General features: G+C 46.9%; 1 non-coding gene across 1 annotated transcript in view; it reads right to left on the reverse strand.

Annotated features, from left to right (window-relative positions):
* Positions 1-6,550, reverse strand: part of LOC123770176 (SET domain-containing protein SmydA-8) — an 8,956-nt gene extending 2,406 nt beyond the window's left edge. The window contains exons 1-8 of the transcript XR_011222117.1: positions 6,323-6,550; positions 4,769-4,839; positions 3,529-3,739; positions 2,871-3,028; positions 2,079-2,237; positions 874-1,069; positions 565-694; positions 1-196 (exon numbers count right to left, since the gene is read on the reverse strand). The exon at positions 1-196 is cut by the window's left edge and continues 73 nt beyond it. This is a non-coding gene — a transcript (SET domain-containing protein SmydA-8). The remainder of the gene's footprint in view (positions 197-564; positions 695-873; positions 1,070-2,078; positions 2,238-2,870; positions 3,029-3,528; positions 3,740-4,768; positions 4,840-6,322) is intronic.
* Positions 6,551-7,272: the final 722 nt, after the last annotated feature.

The following is a 7,272-nucleotide window of genomic DNA, read 5'->3' on the forward strand; positions in this document are numbered from 1 at the left end:
CAGCGACGACAGACGAGGGCCGAGAAGTAGGTGTCCAGTTCTGTTGGGTCGGCACAGCGCTGACAGCTGCAGGAGAGAAGCCTAGTCTGACGAAGGTGGTCCCGTCTGGCTCGCGTTCCCCACAGGATGTCTGTGTAGATAGCTGTGATGGGCTCCCCGCGTCTGATGGGATCAGATGCTCTGAGTGTCAGCTGTCCTATCCTGCCAGACCATAAAAGCAGCAGATGGATACAATATAGACTTTAGGCGCTGGAGTCATAAGAACAAAGGCAACTGCAGAAGGTCCTATTGGCCCCTACGAGGCAGCTTCAACTACAGTGTCAGTACTGAATATATTTAAATATCTATTATACCGCAGACGATGAGTCCCAACACCGTGGCTGAAGATACGACGACCAAACCCACACAAAGTGAAAAAAACGACGACGTTTCGATCTGTCGTGGACCACACGGCTTGATAACGGTCCAGGACGGACCGAAACGTTGTCGTCGTAATGTGTGGTGTGGTCATCACATCTATTACACTATTTATACTAACAATAACGTAATAGATAATTGCATGACTGACCCTGAAAACCGGTTTTGTGTTGGGCATGCAGGACTGGCTGGCCAGGGAGGCCATCGGGTAGAGCGCCTGGACCTCCGCGTACGCCGTCTTGGTTGGTACCTGGTTGATCTGCAGGAGGCCCAGCACCTGCGTCAGGGGGGGAGATGATGGTAGTATAGTACCTCTAACACCTGCAGGAGGCGTGTGTGTATGTGTATTAATTAACACCTGTAGTTCAGCAGCAATAGTCAGGTCATTCGCAGCGCGCCAAAACAGTGGACGCTACGTTTTCTATTCATCGGACTCGATGGATAGAAAACACTCACATTGTGTATTGCGGCCTCGGAGCCGTCGACGCCAGGGTACAGGTGGACTCGGAACACGTCGCGGAGGACGTGGACGACGTGTTCCTGGTTGTGGTGGTGCTGGGGCAGCCCTGACGAGGCCTGCAGGTGCCGGGTGTTGAACCTCTCCGTGCAGGTCTTCCATCGTCTCCCCTCGCGGCTCGCCAACACCAGGCACCTGAAATGGTATTTTTGGGAATGAATAACACAGCCCCGCTTAAGGGTCAGAGAGGACGTACAGTAGTAGTTTGATCCAGCTGTTGATACCCGCTGCTTGATGGGGTTCTGGGAGTTCTACTCCACTCAAGCCTCGGCCCGAGGCCAGGCTTGACTTGTGAGAGCTTGGTCCAACAGGCTGTTGCTTGGGGGGTCCCGCAGGCCCCCACATATCCATCACAGTCCGGTTGGTCCTGACCACTCACGAAAACGCTACATCTTTGTCCGTCATAGCGGCCTATATAGTCTGTATTAGTTATTAAACGGGGTTATGAGTGTGGGGGAATTTCACAACCACAAGGTTATTGTTTTATACAAGTCATATTCTTATACAACCGTATTCTTATACAACCATATTCTTATACAACTTCTTAGCTCATAAATTATTTAAGAAAGATATACATGTTTGGTAAGTGTAGTAGACTAAAGTGTTTGATGGATTAAGGTTCTAGGTGTATCTTGACAGCCAATCTCGTGAGGTATTTCGTAGAATATACGTCCTTGTGTCGCGGTGTATGTATACGTGCTTGTATTCGTCGGTGTATGTATGTGTGTGTATACTTGTATGTGTGCAGCGGATCTTCCAGCTCACACGTGGTGTAGGAACACACTCATTCCTTGTTATTAGTGAAGTGAAGCAGGCAATATGTTGTTGTTGTTAAAGATTTAGCTACTCAGGACGAAGTGTCCATGTAGCACGGGCTATGGTGAGCCCGTAACTTACCTGGCACAGGAGCGAAGCAAGTAGGCAGGCAATAGGGGAATATTAGTGAAGTAGCCCCTTTCCTTGGGAACAGCTGACAAGCGACGCTTCTGTAACGTGGATTCAACGTCGATCTGACGTTGATCTAACACTGATGTTACGTTGATCTTGCGTTGCTCGACCATATTTTTACCCCCTGGCAGAGTTCGTCTTTGCCTTTTCCACACGAGAACTTTATACGACTCGCAAATGTCCTCTCTCGACGCACCTGAGGGCGGTGACGACCTCGTAGAGGTGGTGAGGGCCACCGTCAGCGTCCTCGATGGATATGGTGACCCCGGCGGCCCTGGTGACCTCGCACTCCGGCTGGTGGTCAGGGCTGTCCTCGCAGGGGCGGCTGCACAGAGGCCAAGTGCACCTCGAACACCTGCGGGATGAGACACGTGCCGCGAGAATCAACCTGCAGGTCACAGAGGTTCAGGACCGAGGTCATGGGGGTTCAGGACCGGGTCAAACGTCAAAAGGGGGGGGGGTCGGAGCAAGGTCAAATATCACAGGGAATCGAGGTCAAAGGTCAATTTACAATGTATAAATGATTAGTTAAGTTTTCGTTTGGGCCGGACTAACTGACTTTGCTAACTGCCGACGATCATAATGCAATGAGCTTTCAGTAAGAGTTAACTTGGACACAGTTCTACTTTCTGGTTTGTCTCACTTCTATGGAAATCTCCCTCCCTATTTCTCTACACACACATTTTCTCAATTTCGCTATTTCTCCATCTCTCTCCCTCTCCGCCCTATCCCTATCTCTTACTCTTGTCTTTATCTCTGCCTGCTTCACTCCTCGCTCCGTCTCTTCTTATTGTCCTTCTCTCTTCCTCCCTGTCTCCCTCTCTCTCCTTCTCCCTCCTTCTCCCTCCTTCTCTCTCTCTCTCTCTCTCTCTCTCTCTCTCTCTCTCTCTCTCTCTCTCTCTCTCTCTCTCTCTCTCTCTCTCTCTCTCTCTCTCTCTCTCTCTCTCTCCTCCCTCCCTCCCTCCCTCCCTCTTCCCCCCTGGCTCACCTGTACTTGCCAGACACCCTCCTGTAACATCCAAGACAGAGGGGCTCTGTCTCCTGCTTGGGTCCCAGCACCAGCGGCGCCTCCGTCAGGATGACATCATCCACCGCCAGGTCCCTGGAGGCCACCAGCAGGCGGCCCACCTCCTTGTTCTTGCTGATCTGTCGGCAGAGACAAGCAAAGAGTTCACGGCTTCTCAGACCTCAGTCATTCCAACCTGTGAGTGTCTGGGGATTACTTGTCGATGTCTATCGAAGCTATAACTTGGACTTCGAGGTCTATATCGATGTCCAGGTTATGCTGGTATTAATTACTCTCTGAGGGGCTTGTCGCCATATTTGAGAGGGTAAAGGCTGAGTGTTTTGTTTAAAGCTTGAGGGGAAGGCTGTGATTTAAGTCTGACGTTGCTGTGTTCCAAGACTGAATGTGTTCTGTTAAATTATGGTGTCTGTAGGAGCAGTTCCGTTTCTAGGTCATGTTTTCACTCTCTCTCTCTCTCTCTCTCTCTCTCTCTCTCTCTCTCTCTCTCTCTCTCTCTCTCTCTCTCTCTCTCTCTCTCTCTCTCTCTCTCTCTCTCTCTTTCTCTTTCTCTTTCTCTTTCTCTCTCTCTCTCTCTCGTGGTGCCAGTCAGGAAGAAATAGATACACGTTAATAGACTCACTGTAAAGGGTCTGCAGTGATCCTTGTGCACCGACCACCCCTTCTTCTGGCACTGTCCTGCCGCAGTAGAAGACACTGCGACACCCAGTACATTTAGTCTGAGTACTGCGCCCACAGCCTGCGCACGGGCGGGCCTCTCCACCCAGCACCGCCTCCGGCTGCGTCGCCGCGCAGCTCCTGGTGTCCGTCGACCCGCCGCCCATCCTCGCTACCTGTGGGCGAGTTCCTCTCAGATCGCGGCCACACACACCAGATGAGTAGAAAGGCAGGTAGATACGTAGAAAGGCAGGTAAATCAGTATAGATGAGTAGAAAGGCAGGTAGATACGTAGAAAGGCAGGTAAATCAGTATAGATGAGTAGAAAGGCAGGTAGATACGTAGAAAGACAGGTAGATACCTAGAAAGGCAGTTAAATCAGTATAGATGAGTAGAAAGGCAGGTAGATACGTAGAAAGGCAGGTAGATACGTAGAAAGGCAGGTAGATACGTAGAAAGGCAGGTAGATGAGTATAAAGGCAGGTAGATGAGTATAAAGGCAGGTAGATATGTAGAAAGACAGGTAGATAAGCATAAAACAGGTACCTAAAAAAAGAAATCAACCAGTCTTAACCAAGTCTCCCAAGTTTGGAAGCTATAAATAAGTATGCAATTCCTGAGCCTCTTATGTAACTTCACCCCTCCCACCGTATGTGGGCAAGGGGGGGGGGGGTTGCATGGTCGACATATGCAGGCTGTGTGTCAAACAGTTCAGGCCTAACTGTAAAGAGTCTAGCCAAGAGAATATCGGAGAGCAACTCATGCGGACTTCTACAGGGTGAACCTGACCGGTCCTCCTCCGCTCACAACGTGGGTTTGAGGTGATCTATATAGTATAGTAAATTAATTATTAAACTAAATTATAGTAAGTATAGTAAATAGTAAATATATAGTAAATTAATTATTAAACTAAACTAGGCTACTACGGGCTCACTATAGCCCGTGCTACTTGGAATTTTGTTCCAGGTAGCGAATCTTTAACAACAACAACATAAACTAGGCTGCTAGTTGCAGTAAAAATAATAATAATGATAATAATAATAATAATAATAATAATAATAATAATAATAATAATAATAATAATATTTTGAATACGTTTAAAAATCTACATTAACTTTACTTTAGTATTAGCAAGTTTGTTGAGACAATAAAATACATCTCAAAGGGATAGAGTAGCTTAGGCTATTTCTACCCTCCATCCTTACCAGACTGCTTGCTTAAGCGATGAATTCCTCCTCCCGCTGTGCTTCAGCTCTTGGGCCACACCAATCTTTACCTATTTTATTTTTAAATCAAAATGTATAAAATTTAAAGGTAATGTTACGAAATGGTAATTTTTACGTTTGAACATCTGGTCCGCACCCTGTCACGTGACGTCACAAGTTTTGATGTAAATTTTGATTAATTTACTAATTTAGAAGTTAGCGTGTAATATATAACTAAAGATTTCGATTATCTATGAAAATATCACAAAATACGATTTAAAAAATATAACTAGTTATTATATTTGCGTCAAAACTATTCGTAATCTCAATATATCCCCCCCCCCCTCCGTGGGACGCAGCGTCCGAACGTGGTGTTGGCTCGACGTTCAGTCAACGTCGTCAGTGTTACATTGATGTGGATTTACCGCTGTACTGACGTTGATTTAACGTCGAACGAACTGTTACTCTGGGATACTGTGCTCGTTGGGTCGTAATCTCGGCTCGTCACTCGTGATTCACATGTTAATTAAATGCACTTAATCCTCTTAATTAAATATATTTATATAATGTCTTTAATAAGTTCTATTATTAGTGGAAGGTTATTAAGGTCTATCAACCCTCCAGAGGTTGATAGACCTTAATAACTCTCCAGAGGTTGACAGGCCTTAATAACTCTCCAGAGGTTGATAGGCCTTAATAACTCTCCAGAGGTTGATAGGACCTTAATAACTCTCCAGAGGTTGATAGGCCTTAATAACTCTCCAGAGGTTGATATAGGCCTTAATAACTCTCCAGAGGTTGATAGGCCTTAAGCCCAACACCAAGCCAAGTTCAGTGTATCGGTGAGAGTAATTAACTAAATATTTTTTAATGTTTAATGATATCCCAACTTGATATCATTGCACGGCAAGACGGTACCCCCCTGTCAGCCAGGTGAAGCATCATTGAGACCTGGTCAGTAACTGGATGGGTGACCTCATTGATAGCCTTCCCCATAAGGAGAACCTTCACATTCTTAATTAATAAGTTTCCTATCTTGGACAATCTGTGGTATACCGAAAGGTTATCTCTACACGGTCGTGCTCACCATGGTGACCCATCCAGTTACTGGCCCGTAGCGCCTGGGCTCACCCCAAGAACGAGGTAAGTCCACTACGGGCTCACCATAGCCCGTGCTACTTGCCCGGCTCCTGTGCCAGGTAAGTTACGGGCTCACCATAGCCCGTGCTACTTGCCCCGCTCCTGTGCCAGGTAAGTTACGGGCTCACCATAGCCCGTGCTACTTGCCCCGCTCCTGTGTCAGGTAAGTTACGGGCTCACCATAGCCCGTGCTACTTGCCCCGCTCCTGTGCCAGGTAAGTTATGGGCTCACCATAGCCCGTGCTACTTGCCCCGCTCCTGTGCCAGGTAAGTTACGGGCTCACCATAGCCCGTGCTACTTGCCCTGCTCCTGTGCCAGGTAAGTTACGGGCTCACCATAGCCCGTGCTACTTAGAACTTGTTCCGAGTAGCTGAATCTATAACAACAACAACATCATTTTTCCCTTGCTTTACCTCACTGATCGAGAGACGCCCACTTCATCCACATCACTTTAAAAACAATTGTTTTATCTACCAGAACGCTGCGCTATGAAGCGAGTTCTCTTTTTAAAAACAAATTCGTTCCTCGTATTGTATTTTGTCAAATAATGTGAGGAGCGGAACTAGTTTTTTGCGCGGAAGTTCCTGTGGGTTCGCCGAGCGTTCACTGCACATGTGTGTTTCTTTGTTTGTCTCGTATGTTGCCCAACCTGGCACTTATATCCCCCCAGCAGCAGCAGCGGGCACCAGGGACACCCACGTGGCACTCAACACTAGAGCCACCGGCGGAACGGTGCCAAACTTGCCCTACACCTTGTGATCGTACGCCTGGGTCACACCCACCCTGGCAACGAGGCTCTATTTCACGTTGTCGTACCGCGCGGCGGATCTGATCCTAAAGTTAATATATATTTCTTTATGTATATTTCTTTCACATTCTAGTGTGTGGTCTGGTCATAATATATATTTGTGATTCAATTTAAGGTAAATATTCTCTCTCTCTCTCTCTCTCTCTCTCTCTCTCTCTCTCTCTCTCTCTCTCTCTCTCTCTCTCTCTCTCTCTCTCTCTCTCTCTCTCTCTCTCTCTCTCTCTCTCTCTCTCTCAATTCAGATATTATTAATACGTAAACAGTGTATATGCTACATTTATTATTATTTTAGAACAATTTCAGAGAATAATGTGTGCCATTGTCACTTAAGTTGGGCCGTGTTATGACTAAGTTGGTGTTCCTCTGCTCAAGTTTCAAGTTGTTATAATCCCCCTTATCACCCAACTTCATTTCTTAAGCACGTGTATATAGCTGCGCGCTTGTTTCGTGTGCTGGACACGAATGGTAGTTACGGGCGATGGCAGCTATGTCTCGATGGCACAATATCTAAGGATAAATAAAGATGATTCACCTTTGGAATAAATTTATCAGCGT

This window comes from Procambarus clarkii, chromosome 45, assembly GCF_040958095.1.
Source record: "Procambarus clarkii isolate CNS0578487 chromosome 45, FALCON_Pclarkii_2.0, whole genome shotgun sequence".
NCBI classification, from domain to species: Eukaryota; Metazoa; Arthropoda; class Malacostraca; order Decapoda; family Cambaridae; genus Procambarus; species Procambarus clarkii.